This window comes from Frieseomelitta varia, unplaced genomic scaffold, assembly GCF_011392965.1.
Source record: "Frieseomelitta varia isolate USP_RPSP 00005682 unplaced genomic scaffold, Fvar_1.2 scaffold_428, whole genome shotgun sequence".
Lineage (NCBI taxonomy): Eukaryota > Metazoa > Arthropoda > Insecta > Hymenoptera > Apidae > Frieseomelitta > Frieseomelitta varia.
In genome coordinates, this window is record NW_025110177.1 from 521,497 (window position 1) to 548,649 (window position 27,153).

At 37.5% G+C, this 27,153-nt stretch overlaps 1 protein-coding gene across 2 annotated transcripts in view; it reads right to left on the bottom strand.

Moving 5' to 3' along the window:
- The window catches only part of LOC122531931 (two pore potassium channel protein sup-9), a 172,484-nt gene that overhangs the window by 5,144 nt on the left and 140,187 nt on the right, over window positions 1-27,153 (bottom strand). For both annotated transcript variants that reach the window (XM_043660262.1, XM_043660263.1), the window contains exon 2: window positions 943-1,073. The gene's annotated coding sequence lies outside the window, so the exon portion shown is untranslated. The remainder of the gene's footprint in view (window positions 1-942; window positions 1,074-27,153) is intronic.

Below are 27,153 nucleotides of genomic sequence, written 5' to 3' on the forward strand. Positions count from 1 at the left end.
CCAGGATTTCAAGGTAACGTTCGTTTTTTTAAATAGAACTGTATGTTTTTGATTTCAAAATATTTTTTAAATACTGTGAGTTTCATTGAAAAAAAAAAAAAAAAAAGAAAAACAAAGGTCATCTTGAAATCTCTCGGAAGTTTTATTTGGAATATTTTTCTCTATAGCGAAAAGTTTAAGAGAAAATTACTTATAAGTAGTTAGTTCCATATGGGACACTCTGCATTTAACGTTCGAAGATAAAATAAGTTTAGCGTTTCATCTGAATTTGTTAGTAGATTGACTGTATTTTTCAAAGAGTGACATTTGTTGCCAATGCAATTGTTTTATTTGCGATCGAAAGTTACCCGTTCCACAGTTCCAGTTCGAAGATCATTCAAAAATCGAGTAAACATCCAGCCAAAGAACTCGAAATAAAACTTCATAGATAAAAATTCTGACTTCATTTCGCTGCAACGCAGAAATAGAAGCCCTTAAATTCTAAGACAAGATTATTTCGAGATAACTTCGAAAGACGCGAGGATATATATAGAATTTTTCTGCGAGTGACGATTTCCGAACAGCGATGGAACGTGGAACGATAAGCAAACGATAACGAGTGGACAAGCGCGAACGTGGCAAAGAGAGGTCGAAGTAGATAAAGAACTTCTTTCTCGCGTGAACTACCGGCTGTACTCTCGTACTGGTTTTCCATGTTCGAGAAGAGAGCATCTCTCTCTCTCTCTCTCTCTCTCTCTCTTTTCAAACGTTCTCTTGAACCGTTGGCCGCGGCACGACGTTAGGGGTTCCGAAGATATAAAAAGGCATAATCGTCCTTGCCGCTAAAACGGGGATTCTCTTTTGAGAATCGTCCTTTCTTTCGTACCGGTGAGTTCAGCCGAGAGATATCAGCCGTGAGGAGGGCAGGTGGAGCAAAAAATCTGCTGATATAGAAGAACTCACCTGCAGCCTGTTCCGGGTTCTCCTTTACGTACGACAAAGGGTTGAGCAGAATGATATGGCAGTGCTTTCGCTGCTCCCACTGCCACGTTCCCTCCATTCCTCAGCTTAGCGCCCGACGTTTTCAGTGCCGACTGAAACCGAGCCAATTACATTTTGCATAAGTTTCTGCCGACTCGCTTCTGCAAGGGTTGTGATCATCGTTTCAGTTAACTGGGGAGTTAATAGAGCCAACGATTTAATATAGGGATCAGAACGTTTTTGTTGAAAGTTGAATGATTCTCGATGCTCTAACGTTGTAGCTGTCTAACATGAGACGTGAGAATGGAGAACCGAAAGTAAAGTGAGTAAAACTAGAGAAGAAAGTAGAATGACAGAGGTGAAAAAGGGTTGCAAAGATAGAAAGGGAAGGAAGAGAATCAAAGCTTATCCTTTTAAACTTTTCAATCAACGAAATGACCCGAATTGATTCGAAATTTAATCTGTTCAGGCAGAGTTTCTTCGTTGAAGAAGAGGAAGACTTTGGCTGGCTCTAATTGCTAAATCCCCTTTGTTTATAACGCAACGTAAATACACCGATCCCTGTAATTCTCGCAAATTAGTTTCGCCACAGAGTAAAGGAATATTATTTTCTACCCAAGGCTAAAATTCAGCAGCGATACAACAACGTTTAACAACAGCTGCTTGTTCCTGGTATTGAAATCCGCTCTCGAGGATATAATTGTTTCGGGCATTCTCACGTTGCGTCGAACGAAAAACGAATCGTTTCAAAGACGAAAGACGGAAAGCACGCCATCTTCCTGTCACAATTATTTCTTTAAATGTCAAAAGACTGTGCCCCAGATGGGAAATCGAGCAAGAGTTACAAGTCGGTGCACCCTTAATCTGTTCCACGTCGGCATTTCCCGCTCGGCTCGCCGCGTTCTCTGCCCGCATCGGTTCCACGAACTCTCATCTTAATGGATATCGATTAACGACGTGAGAACGATACATCAAAGAATCATAACGTTGCCATGCAAGAGGTTAAGCAAGGGTAAAAATAAACGCGTGTGTCTCGCGCGATGAATAATGGCCGTGGCCGTGCCATCTTAGAGAAATTGTTCCAATTTTCTACAGAGCAATGTGCAATTTAATTGTACAATTTATTTGACATGTGAAAATATGTTAACAAGAAGGATTCGTTGAAACCTTGGTTTTCGAGAAAATTGAATGTTTGAAAATTGAAGTATATTTGAATTTAGGTAGTTCTAGACGTGGCAGAAAAGAATAATTGAGGTTCTTCTTCTACGCGCGAAAATAAATAAAAAACGTAAAGTAAGATTTTTCCAGTAAGATGCTCCGTTTAAATCGAGTTTAAAGATTTATCATTTTCTTGAATGAGAAAATTTTATTCTACATTTTTTATTTATTCTTGCGCGCAGAATATCCATTTATCCAACGTGGATAATTGGTCGAATTATAATTGATAAATTTTCAAATTGGATTCTTTCGGAAACGAAGGCTTTAATGAAAAAAATTTCGTTCTTCTGTTTCAACTCATTTCTGCACGTGGAATACACCATCTGTTCAATTGAGTCACGAGTCGCGGGACACCCTGTATATTTACGAATAAACAGAGAACCTTCAGCTTAACCTAATTTCATAATTAGAAGGAAACAGGACTTTAAATATTTATGGAATAATCTCACACTTTATGATATTTATATGCATTTACATGCTTAATTATTTCGTCATATAATGACATCCGCGTTAATTAAACTTTATCTAAAATTTCGCGAAATTTAACAGTCATGCGGTGAATCTCTTTTTCTTTTTCTTTTTTTTTTTTCCTTGGAAAAAAAAGGCATTCTCCACCGTATGCCGGTCGGTCCGATCATGCCGATTTGCCAATGGAAATTTCTAGGCTATCACGAATACATGAATAATGCATACTCCCGTGTTACAGGAGTCCGGCGTGTACTCATTATTGTTCCCTCAGCCTATTAAATCTGGATTTACGCTAATGGTCCGCGCTTTGTGATGAGAAGCACGTCACGTTTGTCAGCCACGATGAGCCACGTTTTACTTTGTGTCAACACCGTGTTTATCGGCGAAAGTCAACGCCGGACGTTCGCAGCATCATGTGCCGTTGTCACGTGTTTAATTATATTCCTCTTGTCCGCATCGTCATCTATCTTCTATCGTTCGGACCTGCGATATTTCGCGTCATAAACTTTTTCTCCCGAGATAGAGAGAGAGAGAGAGAGAGAGAGAGAAAAGTTTTTAGATCATTAACACGATTTTTATTTAATTTCGTCATTATTCTCTTCGTTACAGAAACAGAAGATCTAAAAATATTATTCTGAGACTTTCTTAATTTTAATGTTAAGATTAAAATTATAATTTTAATTTATTTTTATAATTTAAATTTATAATTAAGATTATAATTATAATTTTAATATTAATTTAATATTGAGATATATCCTTATTCTAAAACATGAATTATAATCTTTGGCCAACCAACTTTTAAGAAAGAAAATATTAAGAAGTTTTAACCAACTTTTAAGGAGATATTCGGAAATTTACTTTCGACGATAGTTTCGCCTGTCTATTCGCTCTTCAATCTTACTATCGGTGAAAACAATATGAAAAAAAAAAAAAAAAAAACAATTTTCACGTTATCAATCTTGCTGCAACGTTGCAGCCGGTGTAACGCAAGACGTTGTCAATCTCCGATGAAATGAAAATTGAACAGGTTGAGGGAACTTCGTCTATATGTCATGACTAAGGTTTTCAATCTTGGCTCATAGTGTCTCTTCAGCGGAGTGCTGTAAAAGAGCCCTTGGGATCTAGAAGCTCTTGATTACGCTATTTAGGATACGACCCGAGTCGCCAGTTTCCAATAAGTCCACTCGCGTCTTACAGAAACCCTTTGTGTTCGTTTTGGTTGCCGCTCAATTTACACATACTTAATATTTCCGTGATAATAAATCTTAAAACTCTTTGCGATAGACGTAATAATATTTAAAGTGCGAGTCAACGAGGTTTGCATTGTTGTATTCAGTGTATTTTTCTTTTTTTTGTTTCTTAAATTCGTTCCGAATAATAACTCGAAACTATTTTAGTATTTCTTCTTTATTCTTTTTTTGTCGCGAGATTGCGGGTTTTTGTGTAATTCATATCTTTCAAAATATAATTTTCAAGAACGTGTAATATCTTGATATAAATTGTAGAATATGTCGGTTTGAACGTGCAGTTTAAACAAAACTGAATTGGAATAAAATCGACGTCCCGTCAGGCGGGACACAGAATCGCCAAAGGATTAAAATAACACCGTCACGTTTAGAAATGGACGAAATGTACAGTCGGGTAAATGTTTAATCTTCTGCGGCGTTTTAATGAGATCCCTATTGCACTCCTTAATTATCCGGACGTATTGAAAGTATCAAGGGTTGAACTTAATCAAAGTTTATCGGGCCGAGCTTTTATCTCGAGGTATTTACTGTACGGGGGAAACGGTTAAACGAGAATTTCACGAACAAGCAGATAGCACCGAACAGGCCTGAGTAACTCTCTCGAGTTAAAATAAATGAAACGCAAGATGCAACGGCAATCCCCGGTGTTTAAATCGATTCCATTTCCTTTTCATGTAGTTAGCGGACGTGTACATTGCGCCACTGATACCTACTTTTCATCAGTGTCTTTCTCGATGCTCGTGTATGTCTCGTTCCAGCGCACGCGAATTAAAAATTTCGCGGGGAGAAAAGAATCAATGAATTGAAAATAACACGTGTAATTCATTGACTTGGACAAATTCCTTTGATTTCTTATCAATTATTTATTATTGAAATTACCAAAATTTTAGATACAGACTTTGGGAAAAATGTAATGTCCTTTTCAGTTTCTGAATTTTTCGTACTTACATAAGCAGCGAGATATAAAATATTCCATTTCATTTTGCAAGCATCAAACCTTCACCTTCCTTTTTCGTTTCATTTCACAAGTCATTTCAACTCCGCGAGCGCCGGGGCTAATTTTCTTCGATGGCGTCAATGTTATCTGAAATATTGATCCATCAATAGCTGGCTGGCGTTTCGAAATATCCGACAACGCGTTGTAAAACGCGCGAGGCTAAGGTGTATGTACGTATATTCTTGGAAAGTGACTGGCGTGGTTGTAAATTTTGTAACTGCATCCGCGAGGATGCACGAGAGACGAGCCCTGGTGGGAACCACCTGGCTCGGCAACTTCTAAGGTTAATTTTGCAAAGGACGATTCGTGATTGCTCGTATAATCCCGCCGCTGGCTAATTCGTTCCCCTGGCAGAATTTAGTCAGCTGGATTTCCGGTTAGGCGGCATGAAATCTCGGCTGCTTCATAAAATTTGTAACGGAGAACGGGCAGAGGCACACAGAAATTCATTCGCCGGGTTTCCATTTCGAATTAGTACTAATTCTCGTGTCCATCCTGTTTAAAATTGGCCCGGCGTCGAATTTGCATTCTGTTCTCGTCTATCGATCGAGACATTCTCTGTTTCTCTTTCTCATTTAAAAACTGTTCACTTAGAATTATGGTTGTTAAGTGTATTTTCTATGTGCGCTCAAAAGTTTCTACGAAGTTTAGAATTTTGAGCATCGGCGAAACTAAAGAATTTTCAAAGGGAAGGATCTGAAAAAAAATCCCTTGCCACGAATCTATCGAGGCAGAAGAAATTGCAAAATGTTGTCACGATAAATTAATTTTTATTAACTTGCCTAACAGGCATGCGAATTTTTTAATCTTTTATTCCAATCTTTTTTTTTTTTTTTAAAGAATGTTTTTATCGGATTTATTACAAGCTTTATTCGAGCTGCTCGTTATAATTTATTAGAGTTTCAGTCGTCATTGTCATTGAAGTATCACAGTGGGGGTTAGAATTGAAATCTTGTTATCACTAATGAGTTGAATTTCGCATCATATAACTAGGAATCAGTAGGGGCAGCCATCGAACAATGGCTGGATTTGCGGCCATCGTTTACACTGCAATTAGAATATTACAATTATACAACTGATGCGTAACGTCTGTACAAGCGGTGGGTGAAGTTAGTTTAACATAATCAGAGTTTCTATTTTAACGTTAAAAGTGCATTACCGTCCGCTCCAACTTTGAAACGAGAGGCGACACATAACCAAGCCGTGACGACACTTACCTCCGGAAAACTTCGTTTCAAGTTACTCGAAAGAACTACCATCAACCAGCTTAATACTCGAAACATTTTTTTTCCGGGCAGTGTTTAAAAAAAATTAACACTAGACCAAAGTGGTCGAAATGACCAATTTATAATTTTTTTTAGAGTAATTTTGCTGGATTGACAGTGTTGCGTTTTTCGCAGACATTCGAATGATTTTTGCAAAATGTATGAAGAAAAATTCGTGTTCGTTATTATCTAAATCTTTTTTTGTTCCTTGCATTCTAATTTCTTTGACTCTAAATTTTTATACTTTAGCCCTCGATAGTTCTAGTGTTCTAGACGACGAGTTGATCGAGAAGATATATATTAAATTTTCTTTCCATTATTCGCAGTTCCCTGATTTATGCAGTTGTCAGTAAACTCATCGCACTGCGAATTGCATTTTCTTTTTTTTTTTCTGTTTGTCTCTCTTGTTGAAACTGGAAGGAATATAATTATTTTCGTTTTATTTTCGTCGTTTCATCACCTCCTATCGGCGCCTCATCTCTCGTTTAATTTTCGTACTTCAGAATCTCGCTTCTTCGTTTCAATGGACGTTGTCAGGTTCTTCTCAGTTTGAACAACCGACCTCTCTCCGGCTATTATTGTTTTCCTTGAATTTTTGTCCCTTCGCTTTCCTTTAATTTTCCATTTCCTCGTGCCAAGGAGGAAAGCAATATTTTTTTCTGAATGAGTCGCTTTATCTCGCTCCTGTTAGTGAACAAATGCCTTGAAGAATTTTGTTGATTCGTTTCTCTATTATTCATTTTCTATCACGCAAACATAAGGAATACTCGTTCGCTTAGTATTAATTTTCACACGTTCCAATACTTTGTCAATTGTGTCGAGATTATGGTATGAGATAAAGGACAAGGTAATGAAAACAAATTAATAAGACGCTGTAAAATTTGTTATCAAAATAACGTTGAAAAGGTCAAGTAAATATTACTTGTTAATATTTAGTGTTATTGTATAATATTATATAATTTATATAATAAATTATCACTACTTAATATTATTTATCATTACTTACGTACGTAAACAATAATACTAAAAACATTTGGAACAAGATGTATTATTTTAAGTTAATCTTGACATTATTAAAAAAAATTGTTAAAGTAATAATACCTTAAAATTAAATTTCTCTGCTTACTTCTGTAATGCATTTCAAACTCTAGACACTTTTCTTGACAATTATAGTTTTCCCACTGTTATAAAAATTGCTTGACATACTTCAGAAGTAAAACTATTAATCCTTCCGGTAGCCGAGACCGGGTCACCGTTGACCCAGAACTTGAATCGCAAAAAAGATCCTATACATATACTATATATGTATAGGCAATGATAATAAATATAGTATCAAATATGCCAAATGTTTACGATTTATATGCAAAGAAAAGCACAATAACGTTGTACGTACGCAGTGCACATGAATAAGAAATATTTATACAATTTTACATTTTTTTTAAACAAACTCCTCTCCTCCCCATATTATAAACATTAGTAGATAACATCCTGTTCGTGCAAAAAAAGTTAGGTGCAAAGCAAGTATAGTAAAATATTCAGCTATGGGTCAAAATGACCCAGCGTCGCTCGTTTACGTCAGTTGTTCGAGGGTTAATCGTAATAACGAACAAAAAGTAACCAAGAATCGGCTTGGTACGGAACCCGTATTGAACCTACGATGGTACAATTGTTTCTTGTACTTCTATTTCATCGTCTTTCCAACGTTTGCTCGTTATTTCATTTTGCCGACAGAGACGACAAAAAACGTCTTCCACCTTCCTCGACAAATACGACGCGTATCTTTGGACACACGATTTTTTTTCACCACCCTCAATTTTGTTGCCTTGTTTTCTCCCGCCGGGTCTCGCATTTCCTCGTCGTCTCCCGCTTATCCTGCTTATTCCGTTTCCCGTCTCCCGTTCCCTTACGCCCCCTTTCCCCGACCAAAATTACACTTGGCCTCGTCGGATCAACGCAAGGGAGGGCTTTGGAAATCCGCTGCCAAGAGAATTTGCAATGGTAAGCGATCGCGCGACTTAAGATTAGGATCGCCTTACCGTCTCTCCTTTCCTTCTCTTTTTCCCTTTTCTTTTTTTTTCATCATTCCTTCTCTTCCCGGTTTCCACCCGGTGCCTTCGACTTCCACGCTTCTGCTTCCTGTCGATGCGCACGACTTTTCTTGGGAACCTCGATCGAGGTTGTTTGTAATCGAGACTCTCGTTGTTTGTCGCGAATTTTTCAGCACGGTCAGCGAAATGACGATCGAGAGTGAGATTAACTAGAAGCTAGAACTACCGACGATTAAAACAGAAAATTTCCATCAGAGAAATATTGAAATACATAAAGAGAAACATAGAAACACTTTGATAATAAAATAGAGTATAGGAGGTTTTATTTATTTTACGAAAAATGTCATCTAAAAATATACTGTTTCGATAAAATTTCTCAAAATTATGAATTGGCCATTTTGATCATCTCGGTATTTCTAGCGTTAAGGAATTCCGTGTAATCCTTCGTTATTGATGGCAACGATATTTGAGTATTGAGGAAGAATAATGGTGCAGTCGTAATGTGAACGTAGGTTAGTTAAAGTACAAAAATACATTTGCGAGTAATCCTCAGTAGAAAAAGAAATTTAATTCAGTCATCATCACTATAAAGTCATTTTGTATCGAAGAAGATACGTCAAAACAGAAATCCGTTAAAAATAAGCAAATACTGAAATGAAGAATCTGGTATTATTAATACCAACTAATTGATTTTCCGAGTAATAGCAATCAAATCGTATCATTTGAAGCGTATTTCGAAACAATAGATCCATTTTAGAAGTAAATTTCGTCAAATTGAAGAACGAAACTGTTTCAAAATAATATCTCACTCTCGAAATATTCTAAATATTTTTAAATATTTCAGTCATTATACTAAATATAAAATATTCTAAATATTTTTAATCATTATACTATCATTATACTACATATAAAATATTCTAAATATTTTTGAATATTTCAGTCAATATACATGTTCGTTTCGTTTTCTACCTTTCGAAAGTGGAAGATAAAAGTTATAGACACCATTGCAATACCATACAAATTTATAATACTCTGCACAAAACCAAATACACATGCCGCGCGAGTAGTAAATGCTCTATCGCCTCGAGGCAGCAGTATCAATCCCTTCCCTTCCCAATTTTCCAATCTGACTTTTTTTTTTTCTTCTTTCCAAGAACCAGCGTAATCCGAGATTCGAAGCACGAATTCGATTCCCGAGAGCGTTCCTCTTTTTTTCCGATCTTCCGGAAAGAAAGGAAGAAAGGAAGAAAGAAAACAGAAAAACAAAGGGGAACACACTTTTTCACTTGGATGAAATACGGAAACGAGACGCGGATTGAAAAGAAAAGAAGAGAGAGAGAGAGAGAGAGAGAAAAGAAAGAACGAAGAAATATGGAGATACGATGGCCCTATGCGTCATCCGTGACAATTGGCGAGATGAGTCGAGGCAATCCTGGCTGAGCGACAAACTCCAGCCAGCCGAAATCAAATCGTTTGCCCCCGCGGTTTAAATTAACGCTCGAGCCTGGATTGGCCTCTCCGTGTCTTATTGAATTTAGGATAAATTGCTTTTGTAGCTCTCTCATCCGCCCCGGTCGGCAGGCTCCGTTTCTCTCTGTGTTCTCTTCTTTTTTCTTCGCTTTCCCCCGGGCGAATTTGTCTCTGTCATTGCCTTTCTTCCGGTAGATGTGTCGAAAGACGTGGCAACCCTTATTTCTCCCCCCCCCCCCCCCCCCCTCGGCTTCCATGGAAATTTCGCGGTCGCGTGAATTAATCCAGCGATCGCGATCGCTATCGCAATGGCGATTTTTCACCTCGGGACGTTAATACGCAAGCCGTGTAAATAACGAAGATACAAGCCAACAGTGTTCGATCGACGAGCAACTGTAGTTGATTGTTTCTGTTCGTTATTTTATAAATCATCTCCGCTGGCTGCAGAAACGCAGAATTGCACAATGTATCGTAAATCTATCGGTAAATTTCTTGTTTTCTCATTTTCCTTTGCAAATGTGTCTATTTTATTTTGCTCGTGCGAAATATTTACATCTTTTCGCAGGTGTAGAAATTAAGGTTTATTTCATTTTAGTCACTATTTCGCAAATCGTTTGGAACTTTCCCCTAATCGTATTTCTCCATTTCATTACTAACAATAAGAATTATAAGAGCAACGAGCCGGTGACAAAATTAATTTTCGTCCGAAACGTAATTGAAAATGTTGAAAGTGCGGTTAGTGTTAAGATACGATACAAAAATTAAACACTTATTTCAAAATCCGGCCACCGACGATAACGAAAATTCAAACAATCTAAACTAATTTACTTTTCCTTTTTTTTCTGTTTTTTTTTTTTTTTTTTTTTTTTTTTTTTTTTTTTCTCTTTTTTGTTATTTCCAATCGTATCCAATGGATATTTGAATTTCATCGAGATTTCATTGTCAAACGGAAATTGAAGGTATGCGGTGACAGTTGTAAAAAAAAAAAAAAAAAAAAGGTATAAAATCGTGATCCACATATTCGCCGTAGGAAACTTCACGATCGACCGTACTCATTTTCGTACTTCTTGCTTTTATTCGATACGGTTTAATCCAGTGAGAGAGATCCAGTGAGCATCGCAATTAGTCGCTGATCGGTTTTATTCGGAGGAATGAAAAGCGACACGTAGACGGCGCTGAACACTTCGGACGTAAACGCTGTGTATGCTGCAGCACGCTGCAACTGCGTGTCGTAAATCTCCTTGATTTGCAGAACCGTGGGTTTTCTATTGCGACGCGTGAAAATCTGCGTGTAACAACGTTTTTCAAGTAGAGGGAATCTCTCTCTCTCTCTCTCTCTCTCTGTATTATCTACGCTCTAGATGTTTCGCGTGTTTGTCTTTTGAAATTACTGCTTCTCGGTTGCTTTCAGTCCGACAAACACCGTAAAATTGATCGCGTTGTTTCATTTAGATTTAGATGGCGAAGCCGAGACGAGCTTTCTTTGGGTACATTCTCTCGAAAATCTTACGACAATCTTTTCAACTATATTTTATATTTTTGACTACCTCTGTATTTCACTGTACTTTGTTTGAATTTAATAGGATTTCAGTAGAATCATATTTGTCCGAAATTACAATGGCCACTTAGAAGAATGCCACACCACAGAAACCCAAAGACAGAAATACGGAATCAACGCAAACATAAACCTGACTTCTCAAAAAAATGACATACAAAAAGTATTAAAAATATCTGAAAAACATAAACTATTACACATATCTAATGGCATCGTCGTCGCTAATGACCCAGCTGTCGATGCAACGCTAAAGAAAAAATAGAAGAAGAAGAAGGTGTACTTTGTATTTTATTTTTAACTACCATCTTCGACTCGATTGTTCTCAACTACCAGCTGGGTCGCATAAACTCGCTGGTTGATCGATTGTTTAACGTTCGAATTTTTCATTCACTTCGACTTCATTGCTGGAACATCTATCTGTCACGGAGCGTTGGCAATTTTGGAGATTTCTGGAAAACATTGATCGACCATCGACAATTACGAATCAATTAAGCGGAATTGCGCAGATGTCTGACCTGCAACTCGTTTCCTCTTCAATGGTTTGTTAGTGTCACAACTTTAGTCGAATGGCTAGTTTAATGGGGCCAATTATTGCGTGGCCGCATCATTCGATAATATTGGTTATTATTTCTTTGATTGCGCCCCCCGGGGAACTTGTTTGTCTCCCGATAAGTGCTTTGTTAGCTGAATTAGCGATGACTAGGCCGCGGATCTCCATGCAACTCTTTTAACGAAGAAAAAAAGAAAAAAGAAAAAGTGGAAACGAGGCTAAAAATTTGTTTCACATTGAATATCGCAACTCTGACATATTAATATTCATTCTCTGCACTTTTGCACTTCGAATGCAATTGAAAATTAATGGAAAAGTAAATCTTGTCCTTCGATATAAAGTATCTGTGTCATTTTTCATTTTTTTATTCTCCGAATGCAAAAATTTACGTATATAAATTTTCCCAAGTTCGAACAAGTTTGAACGACGAGAAATGAAAAAAATGTTCGACTGCAATATGCATTTCCACGTTACTGATTTACCAGCAGTGCTACTTTCAAAAGACAAATAACAGAGTTTCTTCGATACTCTGTCTGTCTACTGTAGGCGCATAATCGGCTTATACCACTTGCTGAACAGACACGGGCAGACGGAAGGATAGCGTACGCGTCGGAAGTACTGTTCCTCGTCGTACATATACGTATGCAGTGGCTGCATTATCTGACGATAGCAGATTGCTGGACGAAGGAGCGTAACTCTCTAAATTATAGCCTCTCGTACGTTTCTGTTAATCTACCAAATGAACTGAGCCGGTGGGCATCCCCGTTTTGGAAGATGCTCGTGATTCATAATATCGTCGTACGAAATTTGAAATATTATTGAAATAAATTTGAAATTTATTTATTTGAAATAAATTTGAAATTGGTGGTCTGGTGACAGATTCTTACGCTCGTGCGGTTTGTTTCTTAAAAATTAACGTGACACGTGACTGAATGAAACAATTTTCTTCCTTCCTGTCCAAACCGTCGTATTGTTTTCGAAAAATATTATTCTCCTTGCGAGCATGTGTCTATTTTTTATACCTTTTAAGCAGGTGTAGAGAATAATGTGAAATTTCGATACAATTATCGAACAATTTGAGATATAATTTACTTTCAGACGAATTTTTAGAAAATTTAGAAGTCTACAAACTTCGATACATGAAACTTGTATTTCGCTACTGCTCCTCGGATTATACTTATATTATAAAAATACACAATTGCACGAACATTCGCAGTTTATATAATGCGTTTCGACAGCGTGCATTTGCGCGTATTGCACGCATTTTATGCACTTCTGCATCGTCGAATCCCCGCGCCCATCGGAAATGCATAAAAATCCGCAGCCTATAAATACAACGTCGCTCTGGAAATCAATTCTGTTCCATTTCGTGCGGCGAGATTATCTCGACAGTGTATATATCCAATCAAGGTAACGAAAGAGGAGGAAATAACTTTCACCGAAACCAATTTCAGCTGCTTGAACATACTATACACCGTCGTTGTCGTCGTCGGGCTGAATCGTGGCAGATACGGCTGATGAACAGGCCGGCATTATGCGAACGCAGTCGCGTCAACTGATACACGAGACGATCGAGACAGATGGTGGATTACGAGGCCTAGCAGTATTTTACGTGCCCATTTCACCGCTGAATTGCAACGCGAACCGTTCTTACCCGTGTAACTATCGCGTGAATCCAACAACTAATATGGAGTACGTCGCCTCTCTCTCTCTCTCTCTCTCTCTCTCTCTCTCTCTCTCTCTCTTTTCCTCAAGCTCTCTAATTGCGAAAACGTCTGTTCTCGTCTGTGAGTAACGAGCAATCGTGTCAATGATTGAAAACGATCGAGACTCACGAAAGGAGTAATTTTGGACGACATTTAGAATAATTGCATTACACTTGAACAGTCTGCAGTGAAATGTCGAATGGCGAAAACTTTAATTTCAATCGAGCTTCATTCGTTTAGTGGATATAAATGTTTTGGTATTTTTAGGCAATTTAGAAACGAGATCGTATTATGTAAAAGCATCGAAGGTCCAATTGCAATCGGGAAAACTGATAATATTTGATAGTTTGTTGCATGATAAACGTTGTTTTCCAAGTCGGAAGGTTTCATCGGGTAGACGTGACACTTATTTCGGAATGAAAGTCCTTTCTGAATGATAGAAACGGGCTCCTGTTTCGATGCCAGATATATGTATGTTTCTTTTATGTTCGTGTTCGTGCAACTTCAAATTTTTCATAAATGCATAAAAATCCGCAGTCTGATGAGAAAAAGGAAATCATGCTCGGTCCTATTTTAAAGAGTGAAGCTTCTACTTTGCCTGTCCCAAGTTCGTTTTTATACTGTAGTACTTTCTAGTCCCTTATACTAAGGGAAAGTAAGAGTACTTCTCGAAGATTTATAAAGATTTAAACATCTCTAAAAATGTTAAAAAATTGTTTTCATGACTGGATCCGTTGTTAAAAAAAAGTTTTAGAAATTGAAGTGTTTTCTTAAACCTTGCTATGACTTTTTTCTTTTTATTTTATTGAACCTTGAACATTAGGGTTAGATTTCACGAATTTCTGTCGTTTGACCCTACTGTTCAAAGTTTGACAAAATGACGGAAGAGAAAAATCGCGCAGTAAATTCTAAGAGGTTGCTTTGTAAATGGGAAACTTTTAATCATCAAGATCGCGATGGATTTCTCAATATTTTCACATTTGTACAATTTTTTAAAATTAAAACAACAAATTTCCATTTCCTCGATGTTAAAATTAATATTGGAAGAGAAGGGTTCAGGGCAGTCAAAATAAAATCTTTGTGTTTGAAAGTGAGACCAAGTGTGTTATCACATGATTCTTTTTTACAATGTTGTTTACCTGCCCAAAGTATCGATAATTTTCTTATTTAAATTAATCACGGTGATGGTAACATGGTAAAATTGAATAAATAATAAAAATAAATTGATAAAATGATAAAACTTTGTCGGAAAAGTCGAAATATCCTGCAAAACACGTATTTTCTTCTTTTTTACTCGACAGCGAACACTGGATAACATATTATTGAAATATGTTAAAATTACGGGTTTGCGACGAGTTTTGCTCATCCGCCCGTTCGAAAGTTTCGACGTTTGTTTCGAGAAACTGAGAAAGAAAATTCAATTAGCACGCACGGTTTGTTCTATTTAATCGAATGTAAATGAGAGTTTATTAAGACTGTTACCTCTCTTCTTTCTCGTTCATCTGGCCGCGGTTTGTGGAACGTGACTAATGGAACGAGACTAAATGAGATGAAATTCACGTACCACCACCATGGATTTTCCTTTACAGCCGTTTCTAGATACACGTTGACACGTTCCCCGACGTGAGAATAGAGAAACGCCAGGCTTCTCTCCCCTTTTCCCTTTTCGATTCAATTACATTAGAGAAATGCCAAGGACACTTCCTTCGACTAGAGAATCCTAGAGCATTGCCACGGTGCACGGATGCAGCATACACACAGATACAACGAGAACAAGTAACGACAGTTTTCTTTTTTTTTTCTCTTTTTTCTTTTCTATTTATTTTCGTTGTACTTTGTATCGTTTATCATTATCTGTCGTTGTTCGTTATTTTATTTGTTATTTCTCCACATTTTTAAATGACAAATTCAAAGTCACGTGTTCCAACTTTGACAAAACAATATTATCGCATCTTTCGAATGAACGTTGCATTCATTTTATCCATATCTCGCTTTGTTTTCAACCGGTTTCGAGGCGTTCGCATTTCCATCGACACGCGATAAAACATTTGAAAAAGAAAAGAAGAAAAAAATATTATGACTGGAAAGCACGTCGTTTATCAAAGGGAAATCAATTACATCGGAAATTTGATATTAACCAACCAGCGAGACGAAAGACCTATTTATTCCGCGGATAAATATCAGATTCGATTGCGTAATGCGGGTCCAGTGTAAATATCAAACATTTTGTTTCTTCTCTTTTTTTATTGTCCTCTCGATCGCTAAACAGAGAGAGAGAGAGAAAGAGAAAAAAGAGAGAAACAGCGTTCATATGAAGGACACTCGGGAACAGACAACTCGTTAATGACTCGAGCAGCCTGCCCGAAATAAAATTGCTCTCTCGGGTTCCGGCTCGTTATAAAAACACGGTGAAGCGGTGTCTAAACGTTCGAAAATTTTATACATCACTCTACGGTTTTTTTTTTCTTTCTTTCTTTTTTTGGTCGCGAAGGTGAAAGCTTAAGAGAGAACGACAAATAGGTGGAACGAAGTGGGGGTACAGTTATAACATTGCGCAGCCGAGTTCGAAAGCACTTCGACCTTCCTCCACGAACGACCGCGCCAACGATTAATGGTCAGACGGTGAAAAAAAGCTTTCGAGTTTTTAGCGTCTGTTACTTTCTCCCTTGTGGTATACCTTCCCTCGTCCGTGTATGTCTGCTTGTCCTTTGCTCCTTTTTTCCTTTCCTCCGGAATCGAATTAGGGGAATCGATCGCGACGAGAAGTAAAAAAAGCACCCGGCGAAGGTTCGATAGAGGACGAGTCTAGAGGATTAGACTTAGGTTGTCTGCCGATGATGTTCCAGTCTTCCAGAGAAGCGTTGTAAAATGCTACTCGTGTTATACGAAAGTTTCTTTCGCTTCATTAATAACGTATGCACAGTATTTTATGTTTTGTGTTATGTCGTTGAAAATTATATACGATTTATTATCTTCGACTTTCCTCGTAACGAAATATTGTTGGTAGGTGCATCCTCGAATAATAGATTTCATTTTTTCAAATGAGAGGAATAGACAGTAATCAAAACGTTTGATTATTCGCTCGAATAAATGATATGAAAATGCATCTGCAACAATATTCATCAATCACCAATATGACGTAAAACATAAAAATTGTGCATTGATAAAAGAAAGGGAACAATTCGATGTTTTACTGAAATTATTGCGGAGTTTTTTTTTTGGCAATATTGAAGCTGTGTATAGAATTTCTGAGGATCGAATGACATTTTCGTTAAAGTATGTCAAGCTAGATTACGTTAGAAATTTTTACTCGTTCCAGATTCGATTTTTAGTATTATTGAATATTATATTGAATATTATATTGGATAATATAATCGAAACGGAATTGAGGGCAAGACGAAGGATACTCATGCACAAGGAAGTCCACGATAATGCATTCTAAGGATTTCTGTTTCTTGTTTTTCAAATCAGCAAAATCCCCGAACAGAAAGGCAACCCGAAGGGTTAAAAAACGAAATATGAAACACCTGCTGCAGGAGAAACATTTTCGATAATCGAGTGAAATGGTAGTTAAATAAAAATAAAGTCAACAAAAGTAATCTGGATTGAAAATTATCAAGCGCAGTCCTCGTATTCTGTGGACATCTGCTTGTCGTTCGTGGAGAATCTAGGGAAATCTTTAGGCGAAAATCAGGCCAAAAGATAAGAAGAGAATTACCGTTTGAATCTTTGGCATGATTCCAAGATAGCGGTTATTACTCGGTGGATATAGCGACAGTGGAATCAGCAGCAGCCACTTGTTAATTACTCCGCGTGCATTTGAAAACACCGACTTAATCCCCAAAAGAATATAATCGGTGCCAAGGCCCATTTCCCGAGCAACCGGCTCGCCCGCGAGACGAGCAGTTAATTAATGTAAAAGAGAGTGGCTTAACGGGGCCAGCAACACACATTTAAATACGACAGCCTGCGCGTTTCTTTGAAATCGTTCCCGATGTTTCTCGATTTCGTGCATTTATTCGCGACGATCCAAGGTAAAGTCTAAAATAAAATCTCTTTAAACCTTTTCCCTTTAAATTTTCATGAAAATTGACGATTTCAGAATCTCATTTTGATATTTCTTCTTGTAGGTGGGAAAGGACATTTCACATTTTCGTTCGACCCGAAATAAATATCGTATCGTTGCAGTCGCTATCTCGTTGTCTCTGGGGCTTGTTTCGTGCTCCGGCGAAATTTCAATGCCTGAAATTGCCCCGACGGTCCCTGCTCAAAACGTGTCCGACTCGAACAATAACGATAATGCACTAAACGTATTACACCCGAAAAACGAGTGTACGTAACGTTCTCGAGCCACGGGCACGAAGCACATTTTTCGAAACGCGATACACGCTTCTAATACCGAGTCTATATTACATAAATCTTTTAGAGTGTACTAGTGCCGCATTGCAGTACATGGCATCGATATCGCAACATTTTTATCAAAATGTATTTCTCTTTCTGGTTGATTGAACCGCGCGAGAAATATCTCTCGGATAGTTGGAACAGCGTTGGTATCAGTTCATTCAAAATTTCACGTACGAAAAAATCGAAAATTCTCGACGAAGATTCGATCGATCGCGGCAAGTTAATCAGTGAGACAAATATCTGTTTAGCTCATCCTTTTTCAATTATCCTTCGCGAGGAATACGAGTCTGCACGAACAACCTACAAACACACGTCTCATTTAGAACAGAGGTGGCTAACTGGCGGCCCTTGCCCCCACTTTTCTGACCGCTAGCGCTATCCCCTCCACTCTATCGATCTCATCCACTGCGTTGAGAGTGTTGCAGTCATAAAACTCGCGTTAAATGTTTTATATACGTATATATATAGCTACTGAAGTTAATACACTGCGTACCGCACTCGGCGCGCCTAACCTGCTCCCAGGGCCCGCACATTTTTGGAGCAACGGGGAAACTTTGTACAATGCATATATGCACTTCTTTAATTCACATTGATAAAATATTCTTAAATATTACTACATATTTTTTATAGTAATATTTATTATGTATTTTAGATTTTAACTATTATTTATTTTATATTTATATTAACAGATTGAGGATTTTCTCGTATTTTTTTGAATTATTTAATATATGATTGAAAGAGTTCAAGAGATTGTATAGTATTTAACAAGTGTATTATTTTATTAATAGTTATATTTAATGCGTTCACAATGTGTTAAAGAAAAAGAGGGAAAGTAAGACAGAATGAATAGAGTGGTAACTAATTTTCATGGTGGGGAAACCGGCAGACTGATTACAAGTTAGCAACTCGTGCGGGGAAGAAGTTCGTCGCCTCTGATCTCTCAAACAGTTTCGAATTACAACACCACGCAGATGGGATCCTCGTTAAATTCCAAAAAAAAATAAATAAATAAATTCGCAATAATTTAAACGAACTTTGGTAGAATCGCCAGAGACTACGAGTTTCTAAATTATAAAGTAACCAAGTTTGATTTAGTGATCTCGATCCTTCAACGACTGAAAAGTCTGAGAATCAAAATCCACGCGTAGGAAATCGTCAAAGTGTCACGATCGAAAATGTGGTTCCTGAACGTAATCTGGCTAACTAGACTTACCTCTAGATCGAACAGAGTGAACAAACTTGAAGGTTAAATGCCGACTGCCTTCTTGATGTTTTCAATCGCATTCTTATACGAGTCTCGTATCTCAGTTTTTTCTCGAAAAATTTTGGGAAACGGTGGGCGGCTATGACACGGCCATTTTCTCCGTCCTGTTAGTCACTCTGATTTCAACGGTGACTGTCGCGATCGTATACGAGTCTCTTGTCTCAGTTTTTTCTCGAAAAATTTTGGGAAACGGTGAGCGGCTATGACACGGCCGTTTTCTCCGTCCTGTTAGTCACTCTAATTTCAACGATGGCTGTCGCGATCGTCTCGTACCAATTTAGCGGCGAAGCCGATGCAACGCGGCGATACATGCGAGTGCAACAAGTCTTCCCATTAATAAGCAGCCCGTGTAGAGACAACGTGCGAGCGAAGTTGGTCACGCCAGCAGCAGAGCCAGCTCGCCTGGAATGGCGAACCGACGTGGGAGTTGAAAGGGGGTGGGAAAGGGGCGCGAGAAATGCACGTAGAGGCGTAGAATGGAAAGTGACAGAGAGTCACGCCGCGTCGTGAGTAACTGGACAGAAGAGCGAGACAGAAATTACCGACGAGTCGTTGCCTGGAACGAGAATGAGGGAAACGCAACAGGGATGCAACGGGGGTGGGAGGGGGGATGATACGCGTTGTCTTCGTGTGTCTTCCGAACGACTGCACCCAATCACGAGAAAACGGCCACAGTGTATTCTCTTTCTTCTGCAGTTCCCTTTCACCCTCGATACATCCTGTCCCCTTTCTCGTCACTCTTCGCTTCTTCCGGATGGAAGTTTCATTTATGGCGACGAGTGATAAATGATTAGACTTTTATCCGAAGGGCTCCTGTCTTCTCTCACTGTCTCGAGTGAGAAAGAATTTAGTAAATGAATGGCGTTGACGCGCGCGTTTGAGTTGGGCCTTCAGTGAAAATGTTTCGCTAATTTTTTTTTTTTTTTTTTTCGTTTCGTTTCTGCAAATTTTCTGTTGATTCTGTAAGGCGACTACGTAGGTTTCACTACGGTGAGAGAATTGGCGATTCAAATATTCATCGAACGTTTGAAAATTTCTTTAAATCCTTTCAAATTCAAACTTGTTTCCATGTTTTTCATCTCACACGATCTCGAAGATTACGGTCTTCGCGAGCTTGAATTCGTCTCGACAGTCGATTTCACTTGTAAAAATATGGCACTCCATTAACTCAGCTACGGTCTTCGAATTTTTGCATTCCTTCCCCTCCTTTCGACGAAGAATTTTCAATGTTACGAGAAAATTCAAACGATAAATCAAACGTATCAAAAACAGTTCTACTATGTACTTCGTAGGAAGATTAGATCTAGGCACTTAATAAAACAATTTTCAATTGTCTCCATGAAAGTATGAATCTGCACATGTATTTCCACATTTCGAAATATATAAGAGAAAACTACGAAACGTAAAACGGTCTAATCCACTCGCAAGGAACCGCAACGTTCTCCGAGATTTCAAATTCCGGCCCGTGAAAAAAAAAAAAAAAAAAAAAAAAAAAAAAACAGAGCAAGAACTGTTCGCGTCGAGAAATTCGTTGCGGTACTGAGGTTGTTAAAAATGAACGAAGACGCCCGGATTAGGGTCCGCTGGAATAGCTGGCGAAGATAACCGCGGCGTAGAGAACGTGTTTCGTCTTAATAACGCAACACCGAGTGCGGAAATACCGCTTAGAAGGATTTCGTCTTCGGCATTGAAACAAAGGAAATTCTCCTTGATCTTTTTCTTCTCTGTGCGTGATTCCGTGATTTCTGCCTCGACTCCAAGACGAGATAATGGGTGAACTGCGTCGAGTTGAACGGAGATTTGAAGATTGGAAGATGGTTCTAACACGGGGAAAAAAGAAACCGTGCCTTTTGGTTTAATAACTCGGCCGAGAGACGGGGACAGGCTTTGTTCGAATTCTCTCCCGTAGCAGATAAGGAATCGAAAGGGTTTATAAATTATTTTCATTCGAAGTTTTCTTCTTCTTCTTCTTCTTCTTCTGTCTTCCGCTCGGCTGAGAATTCGTCGTAGCAGATGTTCCGATTGTGAACGATACTTGCAAGAAGTTGAATAATTAGAGAGAGAAGTTGATAACTGGACGGTGAAACTCTATTCATTTCAGCTGTAGTAATTCGTCTACTAGATCCGTGTAATTTACGTCAGATTACTAAACATTGCAACTGAGCGATGTATTTAAAATATAAATCGTTGTGACTTCCAATGACCAATAATGTTACAAAATTAAGTTATAATATATTATAATATTATATTATATTATAATTAAGTTATATTATTAATTTTATATTATATTGCAATATGTTATATTGTAATATTATATTATAATATAGTAATTAAGTAATATTATATTATATTATATTATAATACAATATAATATAATATAATATTAAATTATGAAATATTAATTAAAATATTTTATAAATATTATATTATATTATATTATAATATAATATTAATATTAATATAATATTAATATTAAATTATATAAAATATTAATTGAAATATTTTATAAATATTATATTATATTATATTATAATATAATATAATATAATATAATATAATATAATATAATATAATATTACATTATAATATAGTAATTAAGTAATATTATATTATAATATAATTAAGTTATATTGTAATATCATAATATTATATTATAATATTAAATTAAACAAGCGGAATTAAACTACTTTATTACTGTCCAATGCAGCGAACGACGAAGAGTAGAAAGATTGTATCGTACAAGTTTAAATTTCATCCACGACAACGCTCGAAAGTTGACACGATTTTTATTTCCTATTAAATATTTTATCGTGGAATTAAAAAATTCATTTTCTCGTTACACATTTTATTATACAATTAAAAAATCTGTACAAGTGTAAATTTCACCCGCGGCAACGCTCGAAAGTTGACACTATAGCTTTATTTTCTGTTAAACATTTTACCAGACAGATAGTAGATTATAATTGATCACGTTTTCGTCGAACGACACGCAGGAGTAGCAAGGGGAAAAATCGAATCGAAAGGTTAAACTGAATTTCTCGTCTCGACTCGTTCGTCCTTTCGCAGAACGAATTCCGTACATGTGTACCGAACATTCTGTCCGACTTCACCGAGGATCTCTTCCTCGGTTGAAACATCTGTCTGCCCTCGCCTGCATTTTCCACGTGTCAGCTGCCACCACGTGAAATGTATTTTTCACTGAGCCGCGCAACGAGACCATAGCGTTGCAAATGTTGCGATAAACAGAAACTAAACCATTTTTTAATTATCAATGAACCCAATTTAGTGTCGCTCTTGTACTTTTAGCTTCTTTGGTGAATTTTCAATTCTTAACAACATCGTGGAAAGACGCTGTATGAAAACGCTTGTTTATTTTTTTTTTGTTCAGTTTTACGTTAGACTTTGGAAAACGTTTCTTCGCGTGCGCAGAATATTTCACTTTGCCGAGGTAAAAGAATGTGCAGTGAAACGATATTTATGGCTATAAACTTGCGTGGTGATGATGGACGCAGACAGCCTTTAATTGGGAATATTCTCGTGTATCTTTGTGAAAATTGAAAAATTCGAAAAAAAAAGATGAGTAAAACTGTAAGAACTATAGAACAGATCCGTGAAGAAATGTTTTTGAAAGCAATACTCACTGCTCGATAGCTTGTAGAGATTTTTATATGTCCCCGAAGAGAGTTCTCGATGTTCTATATCCAAGTTTCTCGAGTGAAACACTCGAGAAATGTGTTACGCCGGGACACACGTATGCTGCTGTTTATTGTCGCAATATCGATGTTGAATAGTCGCCAAGAAGCAATCCACAGTATGTTTTCCTAAGAAATCCTCAAGTTTTCGAGCCATTTTCAATTTTTGAGAACTCGTCACTATGCCCCATCAATTCCAGCTAAAATTCAAAATTGTCACTCGACACTTCTTCAAGAAAGAAGCTTCCACAGTCAGCTTCTTTCATCAAGCATAGTGCTGAATATCATAAATTAATTTAGAATACCTGCAATCGATTCACGTTTTTTTTTTAAGAATTCCTCAAGTTCTGAAACTATTTTTATTTTGGCTCAATTTTGCCTTTTCCTGTTTATTATAATTTCCTTTTTCTTTTTTAGTAACAAGAACTGTATAATTCGTTCAACCTCCCTCGATTGGTTTCTTTTTTTAGTGATAAAATATGAATCTTTCATTAAAGAAATTGAGAAAAGCTGTTAAACCTATTTTCGAGAATTCGTGACTTGTTTGATCAATTGAAACTCAAAATTCAAAACCATCACTCGAGAAAGAAGCTTCCGCGGTCGCTTATTATTATCTTAATTAACCTTTTCACGCTTAGCGCCGAGTGTCGATAAGAGAACTTCATGGACCGTCACGTCGCTCTTGCTGTGCCTATAATCTACGCTTGCTGCACCTATAACCAGCAGATGTCGGGGATGTGAGCCACTAGGGAGAATCAGCGGACTCGGAAGAAATTAGAGCGTCAAAGACGACGTAAAAAATTCGCTTCTCGTGGGATCGAAGGCTCATTGTTGACTTGCGAGAAATTTTATTCACGGGCTCGCAAGGAACTCGGTCCCACAACGTCGAATACATTTACACGCGTCTTTTGTACAATGTACAATTCTCGCCAATGACACGATGACTCGTTCATCCACCAATTCTCTAGTTTGAAAAATTTCTAATCGTTAAACGATCCATTTCCAGAATTTTCGACTACAAATCAAATTTCCGAATGATCCATTTCATATCTACGAGGGGTTGGATATCTCGTTTGAGATGAAAATTAATTCCCACAGCGAACCGTATAAACTACTTTCCCTATCTTTCTTTTCTTTTATATTATAGTGAAAAAAAAGAAAACGATACTCTCAACGCAGTGGTGAGATCGATGAAGTGGAGGGGATAGCGTCAGCGATCAGGAAAGTAGGGGCAATGGGCCGCCAGTTAGCCACCTCTGACTTCGAATATTCTTTGTTAACCTCTTGCGCTGGAATGACGTGCACATCGAGAATTTTTTGTTTCAAAATTGTAATATTTCCTCAGTTTTAACTATACTTAAGTAAAAACAAAATAGGCAAACCAAATAATAGATTTATTACTTCTCAATAATTTCTATCCAGTGATATCGTACCGACGAGTTCAAAGAGAAAGCGACGAACTATTGTATATGGTCACTCGTTACGGTCCGCAATCAGTTGCCAGCGCAAGCGGTTAAGCGATACAGCTTGGAATAGATTTGTAAAAAATTCTGAACGATATTTGTAATTAATATTGTGTCGTTCTTCATGGTAATACTTCCTCTTTTACTGAAACCAGAAGAGAGGATCTGTTTCTAACTTTGTTTTCGAGAACGAATCACAGTGGTTGAATAATATTCGAGTCCGGCTAAGGAAGACGTTTATCTTCAGTTTCAAGTTCTTCAGATTAAGATTTTAGAATCGGAGCATCGTCGTCTTGAAAATATTGGGATTGCACAAAAGGACTGTTTCAATAGTCCTTGGATTCAAGAGGGAACGTAATCTGAACAAGTTCGAGGCGAATAATCGCAACAACGCGATACGCGTTTTATACGAGGCGTTTCCGTTATTTCATATATTACAACCTTATGTTAATCAATATGTGCACGCTACAGTAAATAGAATCTTACAAAGCAGAGTCATAGTTTTAGTCGTGAAACTTCAAACAAACCGTAGATCCGTGTTAGGTTCGTACTGTGTGCATTCGTCTTTCAACGATCCTCTGGATGTGTCCCTGATGTTCTGCAGGCATCCACCCGCGGCGACGATGTAATTACAAGATTTACCGGCGCTGAGTCTGTGTTTGTGGCCGATAAAACAAATCTTGGGTGTGTTACACCTATGTGAACTATGAACTTGTACTGGGTGACTCGGTAACTAAGGTCGCAACAGTGTGTGCATAGTGCGTACAGATTTACAATCCTGGCATTGCGAAAAATCCCTTGGTAGTGAAGTGTCTTGGCCCGAATATATGCGTGTAAATCCTTTATAAAGTGTTTGCTTTATGAATTATTTGTCAATAAATCGCAGGAAATTTTTGTTAACAGGTAGAATCAGTTCTTCTTAAATTCGATGAGAAGAGATACACCATAACTACTGGAACTAATTGAAATTGATATTTGGAATATTATTGAAATTAAAAACTATATTATATCAATAAATGAAATTGTTGCGTGCAACAACAGCTCTTGCGACGTCGATAACAAGAGAAAAAAAAAAAACAAATATATTTGAATTTCAATTTAAAATCGCTTGGCAAAACGTATCGTTGTACATAAATCAAAGTTAAATATTTTCACATTAATATAATCCTATTAATTCTAATTAACATTAATATATTAATGTAATATAATTTCATAAATTAAATGTTTTCATATTAATTCTCGTGATATTATTAATTAAAAGGAATAAAATTTCCCCGCAGAATGAGATGACACTCGCGCCATCTCAGGAAAAAAGTTTCAACTTTCCGGCGATTAATCTGGAGGGAGTAGAGAGTAGAAAGTAATTTTAATTTTTCTTTTCTTTTTTTTTTCTTGTTTCGCCGTAACACGTTTATTCCGTTATTTAACAAAGTCAAAGTAATAAACAGAAAGTAAGTTGACTGAAGGAAGATGGAATTTGTGCGTTGCACGGGCCACCCTATATACACGTGTAGATATATCGATTGGACCGCAGGGTGAAGGGACGCCGGGCGCCACGGCGCTCTCCTTCCAACCCCACCAGAGACAACAACGACCGAATATAGCCTCAGCCGGTATGGGAGCTAATGAACCAATTACGCGTAATAGGGCCGCCGCCTTCGACGAATGACTGTCTCGGTTTCCTTCGTTCCTTCAAGAGAACCTTCGTCATTCAAATAACGCCCTCAATTATGGTCACTGTTCTCCGCTTAATCGACTTCTTGCCGGTGCATCCGCACTCGGCGCACCACCAACCACCGCTACCGCCACCACCATCCGTCCAACCGGCGACCTATCTTTTATTTATATCCCCCGATTTCCAATAACGAATGTTGCCATTCGAAGCCAGACAGAACTGCCAACAAAATCCTTCGATTAAGAATATTCGCCGAGGTGAAAAATGACTTTGCGCGGATGATTCCTCCTCCTCCTCCTCCTCCCCCCCCCCCGTCCCTCGTTGGATCGTGAATTTTGTTTTTGGAAATAATCGGATCATAGACAATTGGAACACTCGTCGAGACTGGAAAATGTTTTATAAATTCTTGGATCTTTTCACTTGAGAATCGTAAACGATATACCGAAGAATATCTGTAATCGTTGGAACATAGGTTTAGGAATGTTTGTTGAAGTGGAACGTCCTTGGCGACTTGATGCAACAATTCGTGTGATGGTTGGCAACTGAATCGATTAACATAAATTAAGGTAAAACATCATCCAGTTTATCTGTCACGAAAACGTTATATCATAATTTATAAAGCGACCACTGCGATAAATCAACCTATTAATTATCCATGGTTCCTTTCGCTGCACCCTTATCTATATTCTACTAAATTTCTCCCAATGACTGACAAAGTACTTATGACAAATCACTTTCATCGTCTCATTTTTAATTAAGAAAAAAAAAAAAAGAAAAGAAATGAGTAAATTATTCTCAAGCGAATAATTTTATCTAATATTAAATAGATGAATCTTAATTTACAAATTAAATCGACAAAAGGACACTGGTCGCAATTTCAGAACTTATCATAAGGGAAAAAGGCACGCGAGGATCAATGAAAACGTTTTCGCCGTGATGAAATCATGGCAGAGTGATTCATTGGCAGCGAAAAGCCACTCGAAACCGAAAGCAGTTCGAGTGTCGAGGTCCTTTAAAGGCGTATGGTAATTGACTGACGAGACAGCAATCACGTTCGAAGGGAAAATCGCTCGTTTTTTGCCCCATAAGGGACAAGGGAAATTTTCGTTCCTTTTTTTTCTTTTTCTTTTTTTTCTTTTTTTTTTTTTTTTTTTTTTTTTCGTCTTGTTTT